Source organism: Enhydra lutris, unplaced genomic scaffold (genome assembly GCF_002288905.1).
Source record: "Enhydra lutris kenyoni isolate GAN:26980312 unplaced genomic scaffold, ASM228890v2 scaffoldscaffold75, whole genome shotgun sequence".
Taxonomy (NCBI): Eukaryota; Metazoa; Chordata; class Mammalia; order Carnivora; family Mustelidae; genus Enhydra; species Enhydra lutris.
In genome coordinates this window covers 732,325-744,320 of record NW_019154159.1, presented here as the reverse complement: position 1 = coordinate 744,320, position 11,996 = coordinate 732,325, and the positions used below count along the sequence as shown (strand labels likewise).

At 47.0% G+C, this 11,996-nt stretch overlaps 1 protein-coding gene across 1 annotated transcript in view; it reads right to left on the bottom strand.

Annotated features, from left to right (window-relative positions):
- Positions 1–8,718, bottom strand: part of LOC111160298 (transmembrane protein 94) — a 33,804-nt gene extending 25,086 nt beyond the window's left edge. Inside the window, exon 1 of the mRNA XM_022523257.1 lies at positions 8,638–8,718. The gene's annotated coding sequence lies outside the window, so the exon portion shown is untranslated. The remainder of the gene's footprint in view (positions 1–8,637) is intronic.
- Between the last annotated feature and the right edge of the window lie 3,278 nt (positions 8,719–11,996).

The window sequence follows — 11,996 nt, the reverse complement described above, 5'->3', positions numbered from 1 at the left end:
GCCATGGGGCGCCTGGGTGGCTCAGTGGGTTAAGCCGCTGCCTTCGGCTCAGGTCATGATCTCAGGGTCCTGGGATCGAGTCCCGCATCGAGCTCTCTGCTCAGCAGGGAGCCTGCTTCCCTCTCTCTCTCTGCCTGCCGCTCCGCCTACTTGTGATCTCTCTCTTTGTGTCAAATAAATAAATAAAATCTTAAAAAAAAAAAAAAAAGATTTTCAGGCCAGGGAGGGTTTGGGTAGAGTGCCCCTGAGTAATCTGGTTTGGGGCCCAGGGACTGCTTGGGGAGAAGGCGCTAACCTGCGGCGGGGGGCGGTGCTTTCTGGGGCCTGCAGCAAAGCCTCGGAAAGTGGAGCTGGTCAGAAGCCCAGGAGAACTGACCCATAAAAGAGCAGTCTAGGAACAAAAAAAAGCTGTGTCCAGAGACCCCAGCCAGGACGCCAAGGCTCCGTGGCCACCGATCCCACTCCAAAACCCCACGTCATTCCTTGCAAGGCGTCCCCAGCGCTGCCCTCATGGGCTGGCGCTTCCACATCTCTCCCAACCCCCGGGGTCCGCAGCCAGGGCTTTCGGAGCGGAGTGAGCTAGCCACAGAGGGTCAGACACAGACGGTGACACTGCAAGCAGCCTCGAAACGCTGTGACATTTGGTCTTTGGCAGCCGACTGAAACGGGATCCTGAGAGGACAATCCACGGCTCCCCAAGGCCGCTCTGACTCACGCGGCCCAGGCCCTGTTTACGAGCTCAGCTCAAGGTCCCCGAGCACCCCCTCCCACCAGGGGCTAGATGAGGTAGTGGCCACACAGGGCAAGGCACCAGAAGCCAGATGGGGATGGCGCTTGGCTCCTTCTCCCAGCACAACAGGAGTGAAATAACTCTGTGGCCAGCTGGAACCACAGCGTTCAGAGAGGGCAGCCAGGAGCAGGACATTTCTCTAAGAGTCTCTGTTTTCCCATCACTCCATACGTGGGATTCTGGGAAAGAGCGGTCCTCAACTGTCTGATCTGAAACCAGGAGCTAGACCCTTAAAGGGCCAGTTCTACCCCTGGTCCGTTGTGAGATGAAGCACAGGGTTCAAATTCAAATACCCCTGGTTCAAATCCTGGCTCCAGCATGTATCAGATGCCCTTGGCAAATTACTTGTCTCCCTGGGCCTCAGTGTCCTCGTTCAGAGAATGATGCTTATTCCACAAAGAAGCAACAAGAATAACATAAAATATTATTAGCAGAGGATCTAGTACAGTATTTAGCATATAGTAAGTCTTACTAAATACTTGCCATTACTATCACCAGGAAACAAGAAATATGAACAAAGTGCCACCTAGGTGAAGAATAAAGACTCAAAAGTAAGGAGAAAAGGGGTGCCTGGCTGGTTTAGCAGGCAGAGTATGGGACTCTTGATCTTGGGGTCATGAGTTCAAGCCCCACGCTAGGCCTGGAGCTTACTTTAAAAAAAATAAATAAATAAGGAGAAGAAAAAATAAATGAAAGGTATAGAGATTGCAAAGAAATATGTAAAAGGGTCTTTATTTGCAGAAGACTAGCTCATATAGGAAAAATTCTAAGGGATAGAATAAATAAGTATGCAATGTTACAAGTTATAAGGTCAAAATACAAAATTCCTATATGCTATGTTGAAATACAGCAAATACTTAGGAAAGGCTTTTAAAAACAAATATGTAAGGACTGTACATTGTTGAGAGAAATTCAAGACCTAAATAAATGGAGAGATATGCCATGTTCATGGGTTGGAAGACTCAATATTAATATTAACATTTAATGTTTAAATAATTAAGTTAAATGCTAACATTTATATATATATATATTTAGATTTTATTTATTTATTTGACAGAGATCACAAGTAGGCAGAGAGGCAGGCAGAGAGAAAGGAAGGGAAGCAGGCTCCCCGCCAAGCAGACAGCCCGACTCGGGGCTTGTTCCCAGGACCCTGGGATCATGACCCGAGCCAAAAGCAGAGGCTTTAACCCACTGAGCCACCCAGGTGCCCCTAACATTTATATTAATATATTGATCCCATAACCCTGAGATCATGACCTGAACCGAAATCAAGAGTTGGATACTTAACTCACTGAGCTACCCAAGTGCCCCCAGTATCCGTACACACCCATCAGAATGACTACAATGGAAAAGACTGACCATATTTCCTGTTGGTGAGGACAGGAGCTCAGAAACTGCTGGTGGGAACATCACGGGTGCACCCACTCTGAAAGACATTTTGGCAGGTTCTCTTAAAGCAGAGTATCCACTCACTAGATGTCCCAGCAATGAAAACATACTTCCTCAAAAAGAACTGTATACAAATGTTCATAGCATCTTTATTCAAAACAGCCCCAAGCTGGAAATGATCCAAGCGTCCATTCACACGTGAATGAACTGTGGTATACCCATACAATGGAATTCTGCCCGGCAACCAGACGGAATGAGGTACTGAAACACATGACAATGTGGTTGAATCTCAAAAACATTTGGTGAGTGAAAGGAGCACAAAAGTGCACACGGCATACGACCCCGTTTCCATAAAACTTAGAACAGGCAAAATTAGGGGCACCTGGGTGGCTCAGTGGGTTAAGGCCTCTGCCTTCAGCTCAGGTCATGATCCCACGGCCCTGGGATCGAGCCACGCATTGGGCTCTCTGCTCAGCAGGGAACCTGCTTCCCTTCCTCTCTCTCTGCCTGCCTCTCTGCCTACTTGTGAACTCTGTCTTTCAAATAAATAAATAAAATCTTTAAAAAAAAAAAAAGAACAGGCAAAATTAATCCATAGTGACAATAAGCAGATGAGGGGTTACCTGGGGTCACCAGGAGGGAAAGACTGCCAAGGGCACAGGGGTCTTTTGTTCAAAACCTTGACTGGGGGTGCTGGTTACAAGGGTAGATACATTTGTCAAAACTCTTTGAACTGTATACTTAAGTAGGTGCATTTTATCCTGTGGAAATAATGCCTCAGGGAGCCCGATGAGGGGCTCAATCCCAGGACCCAGAGATCATGACCTGAGCCAAAGGCAGATGCTTAACCATCTGAGCCACCCAGGTGCCCTTAAATAATTAAAATCTTAAAAAGAAGAAAAAGAAGCAGCAGCAGCAGCCACTGCCAAAGCCCACAGAGTGCACTTAGGAAAGCTTTAGAGGGAGAAGAGGGAGAACCACCCAAAGCAAGAACTAGAAATCTCAACAAAGGCACCAAGGAAGAAAAGCATGGAGCCTTTTTGAAAGATGGTTTTTTCGGGACACCTGGGTGCTCCGTTGGTTAAGCATCTGACGTTTGATCTCAGCTTAGATCTTGATCTCAGGGTCGGGAGTTCAAGCCCCCCCCCCAAAAAAAAGATGGTGATCTAGTATGTTCAATTAGAGCAGAATTAAGTCAGAGAGAAGAAATGAAGTGACACTGAGCAGGGAGTCAGGGACCAAAATGCACAGATGAATGAAGGCCAAAACAAAGTGACCCTGGGGAGTCCCTGGAGGTTCCTAAGGGGGTCCCAGTATTTTAAGAGGGTAGAGAATGGATCAGGGGGAAGGAAAGAAATTACAAGCAGAAAAAGTAGAAGAAAATTATAGTAATCTTTTTGCCATGACGAGTCTCTAGACAGAGGCAGCATAGTAGCCATGGAAACAAAGGGATGGATGCTTCCTACTGCCAAGTTCAGAACCAGCATCAGGAAGAGCTAAGAGGGTGCCCAAGGTTCAGGTTGAGGGCGAGCTGAGGAGTTTGCTGCCCTTCTAATTCCTTCCAACACCATATTCATTAGCTGTGCTTTCCACCGAAAACACAATGGGGTGGACGGTACTCAGTTGAGTCGCTGTGCCCAACGGGAACTAACGGATGGACTGATGTTCAGCTGGAGGGAGGTTGTTAATAACAAGCTTCAGGGTTCCATCCTTGGTGGGTCCTAATCAATATTTTTATCAATGACTTACACCAGGGGGGCAGACCGGGATTCAATATGAATTTACATGATTAGAGTTGTATAAAAAACAAAAATGGAACAGGCTGCCCTGAGGGGCAATGAGTTCCCCAGCACTGCACGGATCCAAGCAGAGGTTGGGAAATTATGGAGATAATACATTAGGTAGCAAATAAGAGATAACCTTTTACGATGTCTTCTAACCCTGAGAGACAAGGAGATCAGGAAATCCAGCAGCTACTACACATGAAAAGTTGCTCAGTCCAGGGGCGCCTGGGTGGCTCAGTGGGTTAAGCCCCTGCCTTCGGCTCAGGTCATTATCCCAGGGTCCTGGGATCGAGCCCCGCATCGGGCTCTCTGCTCGGCAGGGAGCCTGCTTCCCCCTCTCTCTCTGCCTGCCTCTCTGCCTACTTGTGATCTCTGTCAAATAAATAAATAAAATCTTAAAAAAAAAAAAAAAGATGCTCGGTCCCACTTAGAACAGACTACCCCAAGAGAAGAAAGTTTGGAAGGTCTTCACCACCTGACTTCAAGGTTAATAAAACTACAGTCATCAAGGCAATGTGGTATTGACCCCGTAATAGAAAATCCAAAAATAGATTTAGATATATATGGCCAATTGATTTTTGAGAAGGCTGCAAAGGCAGTTCGGTGGAGAAAAGGTAGTCTTTTCAACAGACTGCACCGGAAAAATCGAACCATCAGATTAAAAAAAGAAGAAGAACTTGGAGACACAGCTTGCACTCTATACAAAAATTAACTAAAAATGGATCCTACACCTAAATGTAAGACTGTAAGAAAAAATAGGAGACAATCTCAGTGGCTTTGGTTTAGATCTCTTTAATACCAAAAGCGCACAAGCCACCAAAAAAAAAAAAAATTATTAGGTTGGAACTGAGTGGCTGGGGACAAGAGCAGGCGGGGAGAAATTGGACTGTATCTATTTTTGTACCTTTTGATTTTCAAAGCATGTGAATGTATCAAATGGATCTTTAGAAAGTTAGCAACCTGTCACTTCTGGATATATGTCCAAATGAAGTGAAAACAGAGACTCCAACACCTATGCAGACACTTAGGTTCATAGCTGCATTATTCACAATAGCCAAGAGTCAGGAGCAACCCAAGTGTCCATCCAGAGACAAATCGATGAATAAAATGTGATCCACACATACAAAGGAATATTACTCAGCCTTAAAAAGGAAGAATATGCCGCTATTTGCTACGACACGGATAAACCTTAATGACCTTACACTAAGGACAGACGTTGTAGGATTCCCCTTATTTGAGGTTCCTGGAGTAAGCAAACTCACACGGGCAACAAGTAGAATGGTGGTTGCGCGGCCCTGGGGACAGGAGGGGGAATGAGGATGTAGTGCTAATGGGGACAGAGTTTCAGTTTGGGCAGATGAAAAAGTTCTGGAGCTAGATCGGTACGGATGGCTGCACACCAGTGTTAATGGACTAAATTGGTTAAAATGGTCAATTTTTTGTTATGTGTATTTTACTACAATAACAAAAAATCACTAACTTCTGATTCTGAATAAGCCATTAGCTCTGGCTTACCTGACTGAACAATATTCTCCCCTTTAAGGATATCGATGCTCTTTTAAACACACCTTTGATTTTCTCTCCAGTGTATATCTTTTCCCAGTATCTCCCAATATTTTCTGTTCACCTCCCTACTAAGGAATATTGCTGTCATGCACCTCATTCTCAAAAGGATCCTGAAATTAAGAAAACTGGGTTCATATAATTATTCTGAGATTTCTGGTTTCCCAAAGGCTGCCTGAAGCCCTGAAAGGGTCTCCTTTCCTTGGGCACCCCCGGCTCCTCCACCACTCGGGTCTCTGGGGCTAGGGAAACCCAAAGCAATCAGCGTGTGATGGGCCCAGCCTGAGGCAGGCATCCTGGCGGCTCTAAAGCCGGCCCTTACCCTACTTGCTGCGCCACGTGACCAGCGCTGTTTACTACCGTCTCAGCAGTCACAGGCAAAGCTTATCATTACACAAACCCCTGATCACCAAACCACACATTTTGGCTGGCGGGTCAGTTCCGGAAGAAAAACATTCCTGCCACAGCTTTGGCCTACCCTTTAGTTCACCTGTGCTACTAAGAAACCGATCCAGGCTTGGAAACCAGGGTTTGAACAATAGTTTTAAAGGAGGCTAGCTTCTAGGTAAAGAAAGACACTCTCAAGGAAACATCACTGACACAATAACAAGATAAAAAATACTGACACACATTTACCAGTGGAGAAGTGGCAACCATGACCTAGAACCTTCTCACTTGGACACCAGCGATGGATTTCGAGGCTGTCTTTCCAGCTCGGACTGGTTGTAAGAGCTCATCCTCCACTCACCAGGTAAGGTTCAAGAAAGCCTCCCATGTAGGTAGTATTTACATGAGTGCCCTCCCCTTCCCTATAGAAACTGTTTCCCAAGCCCAACATTAGGGAAAGAGCAGTGGGGAAGAACCAAAAGGATCGTGACCTTCACTTCTCATTAGTTCAGCAGGAGTTAAGCTTTCCAAAAGACTGATTCTCAACACTTGGAGCTGGCACTCCCTAGCAACTCCTCAAAATAGAAATGTGAAGGGCTTTCTGTTTTCTTCCATCTCACCGCCCAGCCCTGGCTCTCCCGGTCTAATCTTCTGATGTCGGGTCACCACAAAAACAAGGGGCAGGGTAGGGGATGGGAAAGTTCAAGGGCAGTTAACTCTCAATTATTTGGTGGCTGATTATCAAGGGGATGGTTTGTACTTCGCCTCCCTCGTGAAGGAACTGCTCCTTGGTATCCACCAGTTTCTCTATTTGAAGTTGTAACAAAAAGAAGCAGTGAACAAGGAAGTTAAAACTAACACACCAACTAAAATAAGACTTCAGAGAATTTGTGGATTTTATTTGAACCTGCTGCCCCTGTTCCAGGGTTAATAACAGGCTACATTCTGATGTGTTCTGATTTGTAGAGTGATTTGCAAACTTTTTTATTCCAAGGACCATTTTTATTGGATTTTAGATGATGAACTTTTACCTGTGTCATTGCATTTTTTAAAAAATTGTAAACTACCTCTTAGAATAGACCTCTTAGAATACTAAGGGCAGCCCTTCTTTTGCCAAGATTACCATAAAGACACACCAGAATGGTATTTCTTCTTCCTTCCGTGGTTCTCAAGCTCTTTCTGCCTCCACACTGTTATTTTACAAAACCCACCCCCATTAATAACACTACAACAACATTACAATTGTTCCCCCCAAAATGGAAGAAAAGGCTACCTTGCTCTGACTCCCTGCCTTTCTGCCCTCTCAAATGAGAATCATTGAAATCATTTCACCCCCAAATATATAGAAAGACCACAATAAATATTAATACAAGAAACCAGCCAGGGAACTACATGCTGGTTACTTACATATAAGGAATGCAAGAACCTAGTAAGTGCTAGCCTCCTGTGCTATATATATACCTAGAGACAGAGAGCCTCCACATCCTAGCTCTAATGCAAGAGATCACGCTACAAGAAGCTCAGAGAAGTTAAGGAACTTGACTTCTCAGTCATACCTAGAAAACGACTGATCCGGTGGACAAAAAACTTGTGAATCTGGACTTCAGAGTTCAGTCCTGGCTCCAGGTGACCCTGGCCCTGCCCCTTTGCCTCTCCCAAAAGCTATTCTCCGCCTTCCTGAAATAAAAACGTGAAAACTCCTCCCTCCCCATTTCCACCAGTCCCAGAAGACCCCGGGGATGACTGAAGTATGTGGCTAAAGCGGTGTGTGTTGGACAAAGCATGAGAAAACTCTGATCTCCTCTGATACAAAAATCACAGGCTTGCAGAAAACTAGATTCCGTACAAAGCTCCCTCCTTTTTTCCCCTAGAGCCACACAAAAACTCGGAAGAGAGGTGGGATGTAGCAGCACGTGACCAAACCGACGAACACGCCGAAGGGCAGCCTGTGGTTCCACACCAATGAAAGGAGGGCAGGGTTTCCCTGGCATCTGGCCCCGGGCAGCCGGCAGGGGCTCGCACCGCGCCACGCGAGGGGCTGCCAGACCGGACTTTAGGGGTGTGCGGCAGGGGAAGGACGGCACAGCGCACAGCACATCAGTCGGTTTGCAGGATGACAAGTATGTTCCTACGGTTGCTTCTAAGGAGTCTTTAAACGTTTGTGGAAAGACGGAAGGGGAAAAAAAAAAAAAAAAAAAAAAAGGCAGGGCGCGATCCGACTGCACCGTCGCCGCTCAGGTTTAAGGCCCTTCGGCTCCATCCGCCTGGACAGGGTCAGCACGAGGGCCCGGGCAGCAGCTGAGAGCTCGCAAGGGGCACAACGGTCTGAACTGGGGCGGGGGGTGCGGGACCCCAGAGGCCCGTAAGTATGCTGGGCATCGGCGCTGGAAGCCCCCTGAACCAGGGCCCAGACATCACAACCTCGGGACAGGGATTCATTGTTGGCAGGAGGCTTCGATCTGACGTGGGACCCCCAAGGTGCCAAGCCAGGCCCCAAGGGCAGGTGTGAGCACCTGGGGAAAGGAAGCGGCCAGGAGCTGGAGGCAAGAGCCCGTTCCTTGACTCCCCTTTCGAAGAGATTCCCCCGGGGCCATTTCTTGGGTGCAGACCCCAGACTCCTCTCTCCTTGGCCAAGCATCCGGAGGGCGTGGAAGTCCAAGCCCCATGCCCCCTTGCTTCCCTGCTCCCCTTGCTTCGGGCCACGGGCCTTCTCGTACTTACCGGGGCCCGGGGGGCTGTCTTCCTCTCCCGCGTCCTCTTCCCTCCCTGCCCCCTCCTCACTTCGCGTCCCCTCCTCCAGGGGCCGCGGCCATGTCCTTTGCTGGCAACTCTAAGGGGGCTTGCCTCCCTTCTCTGACAACCAAGACGCCGCTAGCAGGCTAAAGTTCTGGACGCCGATTGGTGGAAGTCCGAGACGGGTGGAGAGTCCTGGCTTCTTATTGGCTCTGGGGCGCTCTAGGCTGTAGCTGAAACAGTCCCTCTGGGAGCCTGGCGGAATTAAAGGCCGAGTGAGGAGGGCAGGAGAGTAGGGACCCACTGTCCCTCCATGGGTGTGTTGCTCTGACGCTCTCAGGTGCAGAGGTCCCGACGAGAGGCGAAGGCAACGGCTTCCACCTCAATTACTTTTCCTACGTATATACTAAAACGATAGAACCGCGCCCAAGCCGCCTTTTTTCTTTTAAAATCAGCCCTTTTGTAGAACGCCAGTATCTCCCACTTCTAAGCGCCCCTCTTGTTGCTGTGAGCAAACGTCTAGGGACACCTAGCTTAGAGACCTCAGAGAGCGTCCCTCAGGGACTAATACTGCAACCAAACCAAAGCTGGAGAACCTAAGGCAATACTTCAGTTTTCCCTTCAGCTCAGCTGTACTCTAAAGGGAAAAACAAGTTTTAAAAAAAAATTTTTTTTTCTAGATAATTAGAGAAATCGCTTGGGAGAGCTCTCTTGGGAAAACAAAACAAGCCTGTGTCAGTATTTACTTCAGTTTTCCCAGAGATGGAAATCTGGAGGCTTGGTTTTTTGCGTCTTGTTTTTCAATCTGTTTATAAAATCGGAAGGGGGTCATGGCTGGCCCTGGGAAGGAAGAGTCCCTTTCCCCTATTAATGAATTTAATTATGTAATTAAAATCTCTCTTTTTAGCTGAACAGGAAGCTATTTTGGTACCTAATCTTGTATGTTTCCACAGTTGTAGGGGTGCTTAGAACAGTGATAGAATCATGTCACCTTTCCGCACTCAAAAATCTGCAGTTTATCTTTGCAAATGGGTGTATCTCTCTACAGGGAAATCTCGAGAGCTCTCTGCTGGACATTCAAAGTCCCTCATAAATCAACTCAGACATATGTTTCCAGGCTATTTCCCCACAGGCCAAGCTAATCCTGTAGCCACATAAATTGACCATCTCCTAAATGCTCTAATCTGTGCATCTGGGGCCCTCCACCTCTGCACTTTCGCCCAAAAGGTTCCTACCCTTTGAAGATTCCTACCTACCAATAAAGCCAACCTTCAAATACATGGCCATGCTGAAAATTCACCTCCAATGCTCTCTGCCCCAAAGCCTTCCCTGGCTTTCAGTCATTGAAATTCTCTCTCTGCAGTGCTATGTCTCTTTGTGTCTCCATCGCCACCTTCACAAAAGTAATGCTTTGTACGGTATTATTTTTTAAGACCTGAAGCACCCTAAAGGCAGCTGACTTATCCTGACAGACCCCACAGCACCTTACTCCGAGCCTGTACCAGGTAAATGTTTGCTGGATTGAACTAGCCAATTGCCTGTGCCATGTGTCTTTCCCCTTGATCCCCGAAGGTTTCCATGGCTACAATGGAAGGTAAACAAATGTAACATAGTCATCCTGCCCTGCTCCACCTTGTACCCCAGTCGCCTCTGGCCACACTCCACTCGTTTCTCTGCTCCACTGGGTTTTAGGACGTGACTCAACAAACTTAAACTCTGTGCCTACCGGTTTCAGAGGCTGTGCTACGGTCCTCCACCCTCTGACCTTCCCCTCTGTCCATACCCCCGGCCATAAAACGTTGCTGAAGAAGTAAATCCAATCAAGACAACACAAGCCAGTGCACCTAGTCTGAGTTCACGCTGGCAAGACTTTTTGCAGCTCTGAGGTCCCTGTGGCCACGTCTTGATGGCTGTCTAGCAAATCCTTTATTTTTCTGGAGCTTCTTCTGTCTCCGCACGAAAATAACCTTGAGGCAAGGGGCACCTTGGTGGTTCAGTCAGTTAAGCAGTCAACTCTTGATTTCAGCTCAGATCATGATCTCAGGGTCGTGGGATCGATCCTCGCTTTGGGCTCTGTGCTCACCGTGGAGCTGGCCTGAGATTCTCTTTCTCCCTCACCATCGGCCCCTCCCCCTCTCTCAAATAAATAAATAAATCTTTAAAAAAATAATAAGCTCCATGCAGAAACCAAGGCCTTCCAGTGGAGATTTCTCACCTACTTCTAGTTCTTCCTTAACATTCCTCCAAAAAACACAGACCCCCTCTTCCTTTCCCCTTGTATATCCTCAGTCCCTCCCACCCGCCTCAGCCTCACATGCTATCTCCCATCCCCAGGCCTCGGCATATCCTGTTCACTGGGCCTGAAATGCCTCTCCCCTCCTTTCTTCCTGGCTAACTCCCTATCACCCTTGATGATGGTCCTCTCTGTTTGCTCCTCATTCCCTCAGATAACTGTATCGCTTCCCTTACCACATCGTTTTTTGTCTTTGACAGGAAGACAGTAATAATAATTCATTATTATATATATAATATATATGTTATATATATCCATATGTGTATATGAAATATACACATGTAATTCATATGTGTATATGAAATATATATAGGTATATATATACTTCAACTTAAGGGGCACCTGGGTAGTACAATACATTAAGCATCTGACTTTTGATTTTGGCTCAGGTCATGATCTCGGGGTCATGGCCTCAAGCCCCAAGTCAGGCTCTGGGCTCAGGAGAAAGTCTGCTTGAGATTCTCTCTCTCCCTCTGCCCCCCACCAAATAAATATTTTTAAAAAATAAAAACGGGGTGCCTGGTTGCTCAGTTAGTTGAGCTTTTACCTTTGGCTCAGGTCATGATCTCAGGGTCCTGGGATCGAGCCTGCTGTCAGGCTCCCCACTCAACGTGGAACCTCTTGTTTCTCTCCCTCTGCCGCCCTGCTTGTGCTCTCTCTCTCTCTCTCTCTCTCAAATAAATAAAATCTTTTAAAAATAATTAATAAATATTTTAAAAATTAAAATTACAATAAAACTGGAATGCCTGGCTGGCTCAGTCAGGAGATCATGTCACTCTTGATCTCAGGGCTGTAAGTTTGAGCCCCACATTGGGTGTATAGATCACTTAAATAAATAAAAATCTTTTTAAAAAATTACAATAGGGGCGCCTGGGTGGCTCAGTGGGTTAAAGCCTCTGCCTTCGGCTCAAGTCATGATCCCAGGGTCCTGGGATCAAGCCCCGCCTCAGGCTCTCTGCTCAGCAGGGAGCCTGCTTCCCTTCCTCTCTCTGCCTGCCTCTCTGCCTGCCTGTGATCTCTGTCCATCAAATAAATAAATAAAATCTTAAAAAAA